The sequence below is a fragment of the Eurosta solidaginis genome, chromosome 1 (assembly GCF_040869045.1).
Source record: "Eurosta solidaginis isolate ZX-2024a chromosome 1, ASM4086904v1, whole genome shotgun sequence".
Classification (NCBI taxonomy): domain Eukaryota; kingdom Metazoa; phylum Arthropoda; class Insecta; order Diptera; family Tephritidae; genus Eurosta; species Eurosta solidaginis.
In genome coordinates this window covers 392,442,169-392,458,456 of record NC_090319.1, presented here as the reverse complement: position 1 = coordinate 392,458,456, position 16,288 = coordinate 392,442,169, and the positions used below count along the sequence as shown (strand labels likewise).

General features: G+C 38.4%; 1 protein-coding gene across 11 annotated transcripts in view; it reads left to right on the top strand.

Annotated features, from left to right (window-relative positions):
- Sur-8 (leucine-rich repeat protein shoc-2) overlaps positions 1 to 16,288 on the top strand; it is a 91,693-nt gene that overhangs the window by 48,828 nt on the left and 26,577 nt on the right. The window lies entirely within an intron of this gene.

Here is a 16,288-nt window from a genome sequence, read left to right as displayed (position 1 = left end):
AAAGAAAAAGGTTAGTTAAGCCGACTGCATTATAGCTTATAATATAAAAACATTTCCTCGTTTTTTACCAGTTTAATTCAAATATTTCAATATCCGGAAACCTAAGCGAAGGATTTGGATTTCCGATATATCCGACATATTTCGGATTGAAGGGGTTATAAAATTTCCCAAAACCTAGCGTAATTTCTTTTTTTGTAACAGTATCACGTCGCGCTTAGTCTTCTCAGTAAAGATTTTTGTTTTGTCTTGATTTGAGATTAAATCGAAATGGAACCTTTTTCTCAAATCATGAAAGTTAGTTCTCATAAGCGCATTGAATTAACAAATTAAAGAATCTAGCATTGATGTATATATAAGCTAACTTATGCTAATTACACTGTGTTGCAAATTTGAACAATAACAAATAAAATACTAGCTAGCGAACAATAAGCAAATCATACTTACAAAAACCATCCACGTGTGTGAGTGCATTGTAAACTGAAAAAATTTAATCTTGCATTTTATTTGCTATTAAATAAATTAGAAAACAAAAAAAAAAAAAACGTGAATAGCTATAAATATAAATAAGTGTCTTGTGAAAGGATGTCAACTATAAAGCACGTATGCGCACAATGCACTAAATCTATAACTGAAAACGCTGGCAGTATAAGTTGCGTCAAATGCAAAAATTGGTACCACAAAAAATATAGTGAATTAAGTAACAACGAATTTAAAAAGCTAGCAGCGAATTTTAAAAGGAGTGGACGAAACACCTGGCAATGCGCATCGTGCCTATTAGAGGTCAGTATTATTGATTCCGACGATGAGAGAGATACTGATGATACCCTCGTTACCGGCAGCAAGATTGAACAATTGTTCATAAAACACTTAGGAGTGCTTAAGGAGAAAATGGAGAGCATCGAAAAAAAGTTGCAGGCACCCGTACGGATTTAAATAAACTTTTCGAGCAAAACGCTAAACAATACAAGAAATTGGAGGAACGAGTAAGCGCGGTCGAAAGAAAATGCAGCTCACTCGACAACGTTTCAATACAGCCGGATGACTTTATATCGGAACTTAGTGAACGTAAGAAGCGAGAGACAAACGTAGTTGCTATGAATGTATCAGAGTCTACAAAGCCGGATGGTAGTGATCGCCTAAACGATGATCGAAGCAGGGTTGTTGCTCTTTTTTAAATTGAGACGACTCGGGCGTAAAACTGAAGACAAGAACCGCCCGCTCATCATCAACACTCCATCAGCAACAGTTGCTCGGACTTTAATGAAAATGAAAAAACCGGCGACGGACTCAAATATCACGTTCAAGGCAGATTTAACACGCTCGCAACAAGAACACCTCCAAGCATTAAGGTTTCAAAAGCTCTTACAAGGAATGGTGACACCAAGAAGACAATTAAATACATAAATGGTACTCCTAAAACAGTAGATAAGCGCGTTTTTCACTCGGCAGAAGAAAGTCAGACAAATAATTAATGTATCACTATATTATCAAAACACAAGAGGTCTGCGAACCCAATTAAAAAAGTTCTTGACGTCTTCTGCATGTTGTAACCGTGACATTATTTGCGTAAGGGAATCTTGGATAAATCATTTCATCTATGACGGTGAGGTGATTAGCGAAACTTACACCTTGTTCAGAAAAGATAGAAACGACGTGACAAGTACCCCCGCGGGTTAGGGGGTCAAAATATAATCGCGGTAGGTAGTATGCCTGTCGTAAGAGGCGAATAAAATACCAGATGGAAGCGGCTGTTTAGCGCAACCCTTTCAGGTTGCCAGCGCAATATATAGCTTCTCCAAACCCAATTGTCAACCTCACCTATCCGCGGCGAATCCTGTTCACTAACAGACGAGGCTCTGGCGACCCCAAGCTCCTTATGGAACTTGGGTGTGGGGAGGAAGGGATGGCCTGAAGGTTTAATGTGGCCATATAAATCGTTCCCGAGATGGTGCTTTGTTACCGGAGCGTACCGGATATGTATCCGGCAGTGGACCATCACATCGATAAAACTCCCCAAAGCCTTTGGGGAGAAACCTTATCGCAACAACAACAACAACAACAACAAATTGACAAGTACCTTAAACGCGGTCGCAGTAAAACGTAATATCTCTGCTGAAGTGTAACAAAATGAAATTTAACAACTTTTCATCAAAATTATTTGTTCTTTGTATAACCTTGAAGTCGGGCGCGTATACATATATACCACCACAATCGCAAACTGAGGTGTACGCCAACCATGCTTCTACAATATCGATTTTAAAATCAAAACACCCAAAGTTGCAAGTTGGTTATTATTGGCGACTATAATCTTCTGAGTAGCAACCCACTAGGAGAGTGTCAGAGTATATTATTTAATGAAATGGAAATGTTGGGGTGTCAGCAACTTAACGAAGTTAGTAATGCAACCGGCAAAGCATGTTACAACAAATACACATCAAGAATCGAAAATCTGCTAATGAGTGATGCGAAGCAATTCTGGAGATTCGTAAAGCAAAAGAGATCTAATAATGTAGAGATTCCTTACGTGGGAAGATATGTCCGCGAACGGCGGTAACGAAGTTAGTAACCTTTTTGCCTCATTTTTTAAAACCATTTATGACAACAACGTACCTACTCGTCCCAGAAACGGTATAGTTACCAATGACATAGCACTTGGAAGTAACGACGTAAATATAAAAATGTTTTATGCCCGTTTCGACGATGTTTTCGAGGAGCTATTAAAGCTAGATATAAAAAAGGGTGCCGGTCCTGATGGATTACCTAACTTATTTCTTAGAAATTGTGCAGTTGGACTCGCAGAACCAATAACTGCTATCTTGGATTAGTCGTTTCAGACGGGTATGTTTCCCTCAGCTTGGAAATCGTCGTACATTACCCCAATACACAAATCAAGTTCGAAGTCAGATGTAAGTCACTACAGACCAATCTGTATACAATCGTCGATCGCAAAAATATTCGAGAAAATTGTTCTTCCGCAATAAACTTTTAGCTTCAAAAACATAATTTCAACTCGACAACAAGGTTTCTTTGGTGGTAGATCAACTACAACGAATCTTTTTCTATACACAAACCACATTATAAATACTATGAACCAAGGATTTGATGCACATGCTATTTATACCAACTTTAGTAAAGCTTTCGACATGGTGGATCACGAAATTCTAATTAAGAAACTGAACCACTATGGTGTAAAAGGAAAAGCATTGGACTGGACTTATCTATCAGAAAGGTTTCTAAAGGTGCGTGTCATCATGTATCCCAGGAATACGAAGTAGCTTATGGCGTTCCACAGGGTTCCCATCTTGGGCCGATCCTTTTCAAAATCTTTATTAACGATGTTGGTGATAATCTTATGTCAGAATATTTATTATATGCTTTAAAACTATACAGATTAATCAAGAGCAATAACGATGTCTCTATTTTGCAAAACGATGTTGATAACCTGCATTGCTGTTGCGTGGAGAATAAACTCAATTTAAATACTAAGAAATGTGCCGCAATGTCTTTTTCACGATCACTTTCTCAGCACCCTGTTCTGTACTATTTGCAGGGTGAAATACTGGCATCAGTTACATCAATAAAAGACTTAGGTATCACCATCGATAACAAATTAAATTTTGATGATCATGTACAAGTGTACAAGGTCACTTCTATGCCTACAGCAGTACAAAGCCCAAACAACGGGCTGACCAATACCGCAGGGTTAGCAACACAACTGACTTTGACTCAGTTTTTCTAAATATCCACTACCAAAACGTTCGTGGTTTAAGGGTGAATTAAACTTCCTTAACCCTAACGCCATAGTCATAACCATACCCATATCCATAACCATCTCCAATATGTTCGATTAATGATGCCTTAACCTAAAAATCGTGAAAATTTCATAAAAATGAAGAAAACGCAAAAAATTACAAACATATTCCATAAAAAATAAGTCTCTTAGTCATAACGTATCCAAAACAATGAATAAAATCTACAAAAAGTTATTAAATTCACCAACTGAAATATTTTTAGGTTATGGATATGGCGAGAAACCAAAAACCAATTGGTTGGCTATGGTATGGTTATGGCGTTAGCGTTATGGTATGGCACCATTAATCGATTACATTGATTTCCGTCAGGTAGGTTCGATCAGCTGTTTTATCTGGTTATGGTTTTATGGTTATAAAACCATTAATTTCCCCTTTACGATCTAAACTTAACGCGGTTTTTCTTAATAGTTTTGCTTTCTCAGCGCAAATTGTAGCCTTTACCGAAACATGGTTAAAACCTGATAACCTAAATTCTGAGCTTTTCTCAAACAATTATGTGGTTCATCGGCGTGATCGTATATCTAGAGGTGGAGGTGGACTCACGCTTTTCATCGGAGTTGTTGACGTCAGACAACTCATCTGAAATATAATTTTTAGCAGTGAAACTGTCATTAAATAGTTATAGTTTATTTATTTGCTGTTCATATATATTGCCTCGTTCGGATTTGCTTACTTACTCTTACCATAACTTAGCTATTCGTAATGTATACTCTTAGTTACGAGATAAAGATCGTATAGTAGTTCTTGGTGATTTTAATTTGCCCTCGGTGAATTGGATAAACATAAGTAGCTCAAACTTTTTGACCCCAGGCATTCAACATAAATTTTTCAACTCTCTATTGGATACATCTCTAGTTCAGATCAGCGATGTGTTAAATTGTAAGAATAAGATTCTTGATTTGGTATTTGTTGATGACTCTGTGGGTATCACTCTTAAGCTGGAGTCATTGGTGCCGTATGTCGTATCGCTGTATCCGTATCCCTAACGTAATCAGCTGTTTATCGTTACGACGGTAAACCAAAACCCAATTGGTTGGCTACGATACGGTTACGACTTTAGCGGCACCAATAATCGATTGCATTGATTCTCATAAGGTTGGTCGAATCAGCTGTTAAAAGGTTACCGATACGGTTACCGATAAAGCAACAATGTCTCCAGCTTTAATCGTGTTTCTCCATTATCCCCTCCTGAGGATCCCCTACACCCTACGATTGAAATTGCTCTTGATATTGTTCTATTTCCTACTGTGTCTGATGTATCTAAATTAAAATCTCGTTCGAGATATTTCTATAAAACCGACTTCTTTAAACTAAATGAATTCATTGCTAACCATGATTGGTCAGACTTGTATGCGTGTTATGACCTAGAATCAGCAATTTCCCTATTTTACGTTACTCTTAATTGCTTCTTCGAAAGCTGTGTTCCCCTCAGAAGCGTTTGTGTAGGGTCAAACAAGCCACCTTGGTTCTCTAAACAACTTGTGAGACTTAATAATATCAAATCTAGGCTTTATAAACGTTTTAAGAGATCAGGAATACCATCTGACTTTTCAAAGTATTTAGTTGCTCGCTCCAACTTTCATTGTCTTAATCAAATGTGTTACAAAAATTATTTAACCAGTTGTAAACTTCAGTTTTTTAGTAATTCGAAAAAATTGTATAGTTTTGTTAACTCTAAGAGAAAAACTTCTGGATTTCCTGCTGCCTTCACTTTTGGTTGTAAAAATGCTAATTCCGATAGTGATATCGCGAATTTATTTCTTTGAACCGACGTATTCATCTAAATCATTTCGAACTGGTCAATATCCGTATAAATTAGAAAGTTTTAATTGCATACTAAATCCTGTCATTGATAAAAATACTGTTCTTCAGACTCTTTGGATTTGAAACCAGTTTTTTCTCCGGGGCCTGATGGTGTTCCTAGCTATGTGCTTAAGTACTGTTCAGTGAATCTATCAGAGCCGGTTACTAAATTATATACGCTATCCATGAAATCTGGGTCTTTGCCATTAATTTGGAAGGAGTCATTTATCATCCCTTTGCACCAAAAAAGTAGTAGATCTAACATTGAGAACTATAGGGGCATAGCCAAGATTTCAGCTATCCCTAAAACTTTTGAACGAATTGTTACTTGTCAACTTTAGCACATGTGTAGCTCTTTACTATCGTCTAGCCAGCATGGTTTTGTACCTCGAATATCAACCACTTCCAACTTGCTAGAGTTTACCTCTTTAGTAATGGACGGATTTTTAAACAAAAGGCAAATTGATGTGATTTACATCGACTGCAGTAAAGCCTTTGACTCTGTCAATCATGAACTTCTAATTTTTAAACTTAATTTTCTTGGGTTTCCGAAGCATTTACTTCTCTGGCTTGAAAATTATCTGGCCAACAGGACTCAGCAAGTTTTGTTTAAAAATTGTCTTTCAAAGAAGTTTAAGGTAACGTCTGGAGTTCCTCAAGGTAGTTGTTGTTGTAGCAGTGCTTCGCCCCACCTAACAGCTGCGACTGATCACAAATTGTCATCAATATCCTCTAACGGGGGTTAGCGTAAATTAAAATCGAAAGACACAACTTGATTTAATTTTAAAGAACTCTCTTTATTACCACAATCTTAACGATTAGCAAAGAACACAAGCGAATTTGAAGTATGCGAATATTGGAATGTCTATCTCATTTTTTTATCTCAGTGACGTGAGCCGTAGCTGCATTTGACATTCGCGTTGCCAACTGCCCGCGCCTGTCAAATGCAACTAAAGCTGCATGCACATAGCTTATTTTATTTTAACGGATGTGAAGGTTAGTTTATCCTTACAGCGTTGGTTGCACATTACAATTAAAGAGATGGTTGGCGTCATGTGGGGACACGTTGCAAGCGGGGCATACATTTTGTATGTTGGGGTTGATTCTGGATAGTTAAGAGTTTAACCTGTTACAGTATCCAGAACGAAGTTGAGCTAGAGTGACTCGCGTTTCCCTGGGAGAAGAGGAACGCATCCGCAAGTTTTGAGTACTGTTCTTTGAGCACTGGATTCACCGGGAAATTCCTGGCATAAATGTCCGATGCCTGTTTGTGGGTTCACCAAGGACCGGCTTGTGTTTTTTTGCTTCATACGGCTGAGTTCTCAGGTGCCGTATTTCTTCAAAATGCTTACGGAGATTACTCCTTAAGCCCCTAGGCGGTGTTGGCTCATCAATCAGATGTCTGTTGGGATGCCCAGGTTTCTGGATATTCAACAGGAACTGTTTGGTTAGCATCTCATTTCTCTCCCTGATGGGGAGTATTTTCGCCTCATTATGTAGATGGTGTTCTGAGGACATAAGAAGACAGCCCGTGGCGATTCTGAGAGCAGTATTTTGGCAGGCCTGTAGCTTCTTCCAGTGGGTAATTTTTAGGCTTGGCGACCATATAGGGGACGCGTAGCACGCAATCGGCTGGCCAATTGCTTTGTATGTGGTAATGAGCGTTTCTTTATCTTTTCCCCAAGTACTGCCAGGAACAATTGCGGCTGCGTGCTCACCAAAATGTAGATCCTGATCAAACGTCACACCCAAGATTTTGGGGTGTAGGACAGTCGGTAGCGTAGTGCCGTCGACGTGGATGTTCAAAATTGGGAACATTTGGGACGTCCATGTTGTAAATAAGTTCGCGGAGGATTTAGTCGGTGATAATGCCAGGTTTCGCGAGGCGAAAAAACTGGAGAGATCAGGGAGGTAGCCGTTTATTCTGTTGCAAAGTTCATCGATCTGTGGGCCTGGGCCTGTGGCCATTATTGTGAAGTCATCGGCGTAGGAAACGATAGTAACTCCTGGTGACGGAGGTAGCTTCGATATGTAGAAATTAAACAGAAGTGGGGATAGGACACCACCCGGTGGCACCCCTTGTTTAATTCTTCTTGGTTTTGATGTTTCATTTCTAAATTGCACCGATGCCTGCCGACCACCCAGATAATTTGCGGTCCACCTTTTAAGACATGGGGGAAGGGTAGACCCTTCCAGGTCTTGCAGTAACGTGCCATGGTTGACCGTATCAAAAGCTTTTGATAGGTCTAGCGCAACGGGTACTGTTCTATGGTGGGGGTTTGTTTTAAACGCAATTTATCTGGGTGTTGATAGCATTTAGCGCGGTGGTGGTGCTATGGAGTTTTCTGAAGCCATACTGATGACAGGCTAGCTGCAAATTTGCTTTGAAGTAGGGGATCGGGCGTTACGACTCTCCTATGTTAGCTGGTTTCCCAGGCTTTAGTAGCGGGACCACCTTGGCCATTTTCCATTTTTCGGGTATGACAAAGGTGGAAAGAGACAGGTTGAAGACATGTGCTAAATATTTGAAACCCTCTTTCCCTAGACCTTTAAGCATCGGCATGGCTATGCCGTCTGGGCTCACTGCTTTGGATGGTTTAGCATGACCGATGGCATCCTCAACCTCTTTGGCGGTGATGGTATATGGTGATGCCGTGAATTTATGTTTATGTACGTGTCTGTTGGCCCTCCGTCTATCTTTGTCGACCGTAGAATGCATTATATATTGTCGGCAGAAAGCGCTCGCACATTTTTTCGCATCAAACAGCACTTTATCGCCAAAGGCGATGGAAACTTTGTCATTGTGCCTAGACGGATTCGATAGGGACTTTACGGTGGACCAAAGTTTACCTACACCGGCAGAGAGGTTACAACCGCTTAGGGCTCCTCCCATTTCGCCCGCTTGTGTTCATCCACAAGCAATCTGATGCGTTGGTTTATATCCCTTATTTGGGGGTCGCCGGGATCGAGCTGTCTTATAAGGTCACGTTCTCTCGCTAAATTTGCGGCCTCCGTCATTAAGTGGGGCCGAATTTCGGGAATTCTACCGGTGGGAATGAAGCGAGCCGAGGCGGATTCAATGACCTTGTGGAAAGCACGCTCCCCTTGGCGGGCATCAGTTGGGATAGGGAGGGCAGCAAAGCGGTTGTCTGTAGAGGATTTGTATTCGTCCCACTTTCCTTTTTTTAAAGTTAATGAAAGTGCGTTTTTTCTGTGACGATGAAGTCGGCGGTACGCTCGAGCGAAATAAGTATAGGCAGGTGGTCGGATGCCAATGTTACCATCGGCTGCCAGTTGACGCAGTTTACGAGTTCTGCGCTCACGATTGAAATGTCCGGCGAACTGTGACAGCTTCCTACCATACGTGTGGGGGCGTCTCCGTTTATTGTGTAGAACGTCGTTTCTTCTATTTGATCCGCCAACATCTCACCCCTACTGTCCGCCCGCAAGTTTGAATGCCATAGATCGTGATGGGTGGTATTAGGGTGGTATCCACAGGGCAGCAGGTGGCAGGCGGGCACCCCGATGTTGATGATTTCTAGGTTTGCATCGCCTGACCGGACAGATAAGCCTTGACGTTCTAAGACACTATCCCTGCGGTCGATGCCGGGATCAAGTATATGATATTGCACAGAGTGGTGTATGATAAAAGCGAGGCCGCCTCCATTTTCGCTCTCGCGATCTTTTCTGTGGACATTGTACCCAGAACAGGTCTGCAGTGCATATCTTGTTGTGAGTTTAGTCTCTTGAATCGCAGCACGGGGGCAGGGGCTGATGCTCTGCATTGTTCCCGACTCTACTACGGAGTTTGTAGGTATGAGTGGGAGCAGTCGTATGAGTTGGTGGCGCCGTGGGGCGCGAGCAGCAGCGGGTACAGCAAGGAGCCACACAAGATTTATAGAAGTTACGTGGACGTCTGGTTTTGGGATCTAGCCCAGAACAACCTGTCCGATGCAACCATCCCTTACACGAGACACACTGACAAGTGTATGACCGTCCTAAAAAGATTCTTTTCCGGCAGATGCAGCAAAACCATTTCTCAGGACCGGGGTCAGGAGACGGACCCGGATTGGGCTCGATACCTTCCCGGAGCAAGAGAATATGGAGCAGTCCCGCTGCAAGGAGCTGCTGGGAGGATGACAATTTGTGGGAGGGACGCAACAAATTAAATGGGGTTACACTGAAATGGCAGTCCTTGGTCGGAAAAAACCCGAGTCGCTCCGGTACATAGAACCGACGGCCTTGGGAAGCGTCCTCAAGGTAGTCATTTGGGTCCATTACTTTTTACCCTGTTCATAAATGATTTACCAAAAATTATCTTACATTCCCGTACTTTTATGTATGTGGTTGATGTTAAAGTTTGCTATGCATACCTGCCCTCTGAGTTATCCTCTTTCCATCTCTTACAGGCCGACTTGGACTCTTTTCAATGCTGGTGTACAGCGAATTTACTAGATTTAAACTATTCTAAATGCAAGCTGATGACATTTCATCGTGTGGAGCCAATTTTGGCATCTTATACGTTAAATAGCACGCTCTTGGAGCGTATATCTGTTGTAAGTGATTTTGGAGTTCTCTTTGATCCGAAACTGTGTTTCAATATGCATATTTCATCAATTGTGAACAAAGCAACGGGGGTATTTGGATTTGTGAAACGGTGGGCCAAGGAGTTTGATGATTCGTATCTCACTAAGCTCCTTTTCACATCTTTAGTACATCCAATACTTGAATACTGCTCGTGTCTGGTGCCCGCGGTATCAAAACTATATACATCAAATTGAGTCGGTTCAGAAACAATTTTTAATTTTCGCACTGCGGGGCCTTAACTGGGATCCTAACCTTCATCTACCACCATACACAAATAGGCTGCTTCTTATTAGTTTGCCAACTTTGGAAAACCAAAGAATATTACTTGGGATAATGTTCCTGCACAAGCTCATCATAGGTGAGGTTGATTCCTCTTACCTTGTCAGTCACCTAAACTTCGCTGTCCCTAGCAGAACTTTTAGACCTTCCACCTATCAACTTGCAGACAAAGTTTTGCTAAAAATAATCCCCTGCGGAATTGGTGCTCGCACTATAATAGGGGGACTCATGAAAGCATATAAACTTATAAGGTGTAAAATTATATCCATTTACACACGCTGTTATATGAACGCACCTAGAAATACTCTTGATAAACTTGATTGTTTATCAGCTGTATTATTGCCAAACAAAAATTTTTTGATTGTTATACAAATTAAAAAATGCCAAGATTAAGTTAAAAATCAAAACTAAAACGTCTTTACTAAGATATTCTTGTAAATGCCTTGCTGATGTTGGAGATTTCTGATGAAAATGCCTGCTGTAATGTCTGCAAGGTTGCATTCCTTTGAGTTTATCGCGTTTACACAATGAAATGTGCGCGTAAAGTTATACAAATTGTGTAAATAGGGGGACTCATGTAACCGTATAAATGCCTTATAAAGTGTGTAAACGTATAAATTTATCTAGTGTGTAAACGAGCTGTCAAATTTTGTATGAAAAATCATTTACACAATTTGTATAAATTTACGCGCACATTTCATTGTGTAAACGCGGTAAACTCAAAGGAATGCAACCTTGCAGACATTACAGCAGGCATTTTCATCAGAAATCTCCAACATCAGCAAGTAAAGGCGTTTTAGTTTTGATTTTTCACTTAATCTTGGCATTTTTTAATTTGTATAACAATCAAAAAAAATTTGTTTGGCAATAATACAGCTGATAAACAATCAAGTTTATCAAGAGTATTACTAGGTGCGTTCATATAACAGCGTGTGTAAATGGATATAGTTTTACACCTTATAAGTTTATATGCTTTCATGAGTCCCCCTAATGATTTTTCATACAAAATTTGACAGCTCGTTTACGCACTAGATAAATTTATACGTTTACACACTTTATAAGGCATTTATACGGTTACATAAGTCCCCCTAATGATTTGTATAATTGCATCAGCATGGAATACTCTATTACTGCTTTGTATAATTCCATACTCTCATATCTGACCTGATTGTTAATTAAATCATTGTAAAGTAGTAGTATATGTAGCAGGACGCACATACACAGCCACGCTCACCTGATAAAATGCTTGTTTTTGTTGGTTTTTCTTTTTGGATGCTATTTGGCACTGTTGTACTTCTTAGGACCAAAAAAAAGTGTAGTAGGTGCTATCGAAAACTGCGTAAAATTTTTATCGTTAAATTGCAAAGAAATATCCTTATTTATTTTCAAACGAGCACTTAATTACATTTCTCTTTAAAATCCATATGTTTTGGACAATTTTAATTAACATATTGTGATACTTTATTACCGGGGACGATTGCTAAAACACGACCAAAACCGTAGGGGGAGGTATTAATAGACGCGTTTTTGCCTCGCTTCCAATAATTCAAATACTTTTTCGCCTTTGTACTATTGATAAGAGGACAAAACGCGTATTTTCATTTCTCCACATTTTTGGACGGGTTATTGCAGTCGACCTCGGATTCAACCTTTTTTTCGCGGAGAACTTTTGAACGGGTAGAAAAACTTAGCACCAGTGTTTGTATTCTCAATACTGGAATAACTATGCGTCCTCAGATATCGCAATTCAAGACTTTTGTATAATTTTCTGTAGGATCCATATAGGTGCACTACATTTTCATACTAAATTCGTTCAAAAAAATATACCATCACAGCAACCCATATCTGAAATTCCGCTTCTTTTTTATTTCCCTGCGTCGCTCTCCACGACAGCAATCCTGGTAATTTTGACACTTCGTTCAGTGTCAAACGCATGTTCCACTCAGGTTCCACTGAGATCCACAATAGTTTTAAGCTGCCAAACTATATAGTAAACAATGCTTTGGAATTTTGACGTCTATGCAGAAGATATCACACTTTGTTTGATTCACAATGGCAACTAAAAGCCTTCCGCGATTTACAACCTGATTGACTGAATTTTGTGTGTGTTAGTGCAGTCGGGTGGCTTCGTGACACACGTATTTGTTGTCGGCTACACGTTGATGAAAATCAAAAATTTTTGATTTTTTCATTTGACGCTAGCTTATTTGATAGTCGCGGGGTGTGATTGACAAAACGCAGTGTTGTATTTAGTTTGTGTCGACATTCAAAATGAACAAGTGCGCGGAAGAACTGCAATTCATATTAAAATTTATTGAAAATTATCAATGTTTACCAGCTTTATGGAATGTAAAGCTTTTATTATTATTTAATAAAATTTTTATTAATTTTTTTTATTATTTAATAAAACTGCTGTAGTTGCAAGAAAAAAAAGTCGACATATTCACGTCCGAACGCTACGGTTTCTCAATGCAAATGTTGATTGATGGCTTTTTATTTGATAGTCGCGGGGCAAGCGCCAAATACCCGACACGCACACATACAAAAACTCAGTCAATCTGGTTGTAAATCGCGGAAGGCTTTAACAAAGACTTCTATTTTTTTGATGCGCAATATGCAGAGCGAACAATTTTTTATGCTAACCAAAAAAATTATCGCCCCTATTATGAGACAAATTCGATCTTCGACTGTGGTCGAAAGAGCTGATCGAACGAATTTTCATTGGCACAAATCACACACACAAGATTGCGCATTGCGCATGTAAACAATAGATCAGCTGTTTTTTATGGGCAATTTTTACGTTATTTTCCTTTAGCTCATGTTTTTTTCTCGTTCTTTCATTCGCTCAAGCAGTCATGTGTGACGCAGATGCGCAGAACGAGGCAATTTTGAGCTCGTGAATGCGCAATCTTCCGTGTGATTTGGGTTTCATTCGGTATTATGAAACTCATTCGATCAAGACTAGTGTCATTGTTCGGTAATTCGATAAATTCAACCGTTCAGAAAAGCACATTCCCATCATCTGTCAAAAAAAATTAAAGCAAAATTATTTATTATGAAGAACTAGCCAGAAGTATAAAACGCTGAAATGAATTTCAACGCGTAATTGTAGCTTTCTAAACATTGTAACTTTCTAAGCATGTTGTTAAATGTCTTAAAAACTAAACTTCATAATGAATATAGAAGCCTTCAGGGACATGCTATCCAGTAAAGATTAATAGCTGCAACCATAGTGTACAAGTACAAGTGTGTTGACTTCTTTCTGACAGGCAATCGCTTAAGTGGGCATAACGGGAAAATCTGGGTTGCCATTGTTGTTTCGGTTGAAAAAGGTCAATTAGGGTTCTGTGCAGAGACCCCTACAAGAAACGCTGATAGTTTTACTAATACACTCACACTTGTAATTGACAATGCTGATCCTGCGATGACGTAAACATTGATACTCAAATTTATGTATGTTCCTTTGTTCGCTCACGCATGTCCGCATGTTCCCAACGACAGCCTATAATCATGAAAAAGGACTAAAACTGGGAAGGCTTCGGACACCTGGTACAGAACAAAAGAACAACAGCAGATACCATAATGCATGTGAGACAGATACATAATTCTCAACGGAATTTTATGTATGCGAGAACAGATTATCCGATTTAATCATGTTGTCACTACTGAATGTCATATGGCAATCAAATGATTATCACGGTTGTTTTGTTATTTTTTAAATTCCGCCATTTTCAAACGACGAAAACCATATAAAAAATAAGTCTAAAAAATGAAAAAGAGAGCATTTCAAAGCTCCATGCTAAAAGAAAAAAAAAATCTAAAATAATATTAAAAAATACCAAAAGCTGTCGGAATGTATGGGGCGCACTCAAAAAATTGATACGCGAAAAATAATAGTGGTTAGTGGTGATTCATTTTTAAATGTGTTTCCGCATGAGGAAAGCGCTCTTCTATTGTTTTGTTATTTTCTGAATTTAAATTGAACATTTTGAAATCGAATTCTTATAAAACTATTTATTTTAAACAAATAAGAAACTACTGAAAATAAGAAATCCTTTTATCACGTACAAAATTAAAAACGTAATGAAATAAAGTAAATAAAAAGCAAAAAGCAATATTTCATTTTTGGCGGAATATAACAATGGTCATTTATGATAGTATAACAGTCATACCTGATATCTACAGTAAACTATCATTTATGACACTTTTTGATAGTTAGAGTGTCAGCACTGATCCAGGAAAAGGAATGAGAGTGAGCAGTACGGCTATATACTTAATCAGTAGGCCATGTTAGTGTATAAGAAGGAGACAAAAACTCACACGTACACAGTTGTTTACATCACATTTGCGCAAGTCCCCTTAAGTTTGTGATAGAAAGTTTGTATGAGGCGCTGATCGTTAGGTTGACATTGCTGACAATCAGATGATAGTCATATGATAGTCATATGATAGTCAGTGTTCTTGTAGGGACGTAAAAGATTGAAACAGGGTTTATGTAGTCGCAAAAGTGTTGCTCCTGCTCCACAGCATTTTAATTTTATATCATGGCGAAAAGTGTTGATTGATTTTCATTAAAAGTTTAATTTATTACGGAGGGTTGCTCCTTTGATTGTAAAAAGCAGAGAAAACGTAGAGTTTTTCAAATTTTTGTGAAAAACTTTTTAATTTGAATTTCTGTACCCAAGTTCACTATGAAAAACTGAAAAATGTACACTTATTGAAAACTCATTTGCACACACAATTTACACTTTGAATTTAATTGTGTTTTTATGCACAAGATTTTGAAATTAAAAACAAAATTTTCATTTGTCAGAAAAAATAAAGAAAAAACTGCCTAATGTCAAAAAACCTATCGAAATACAAACTAACTGGCTTGTTTGTTTTTAATGAACTACGTTGAATTTTTCTTGTATTTCGTTAGTTTTTTCAATTACAGTTCACACACTTTCACCAGTATTGAAACCTTATTGGCTCCCTCGACAAAAAATATAAGAGAAAATACAAGAAAAATACATAGAAAATATAGTAGCGTCATATAGGAGTTTGATTTGTTTGCAATTACAGCACCATTATATTTGCAGGAGGCTTTCACAGCTACAAAAATTAAGGCGGATTTAAACAGACGCTTTGGTTGTGTTGCTTTCATTAATTCATCTGTCGGGCGAAATATCGAAAAATTTACATATGTAAATGCTTTGGTTGCGTGCCTACGCTAAACTATATTTCAAAAAACTAACGAAATACAAGAAAAATACAACCTTTCATTAAAAACAAACGAGCTAGTTTGTTTTTCGATAGGTTTTTTGACATTCGGCCGTTTTTTCTTTATTTTTTTCAGACAAATGAAAGTTTTTTTTTAGTTTGAAAATTTGGTGCATAAAAACACAATTAGAATCAAGTTTCTTGTGAAAAATGTGAACCATTAGAGAAAGAAATAATTTGCGCGTGTTATTTGCATTGTTTTATTGTTAGAAATGTTAATGTAAAGATAAAATGTAAAACAAAAACAAAAACATGACAAACTCGCTAATTATGGGGGAATAGTGGCCTCGCTTTTTCATGATAGAAATGTTTTTTGTGTTTTGAAGTTCCGATAAAGTTTCGTTAGTTTTTTTAGCTTGAAATCCAAGCAAAAATAAAGTAGTGTCATATATGCTTTTGAAGTGACCAAAGCGTTTTATATAATTTTGCCCTTATGCATTTGTGTAAACAGCCTTAGAAGTGAAATTTTTCCATGTTACACGTGTGGCGCTTCATATTTTGACTCTAATTTAAATAAATTTTGCTTTCCGTATGTTTCCGCATTG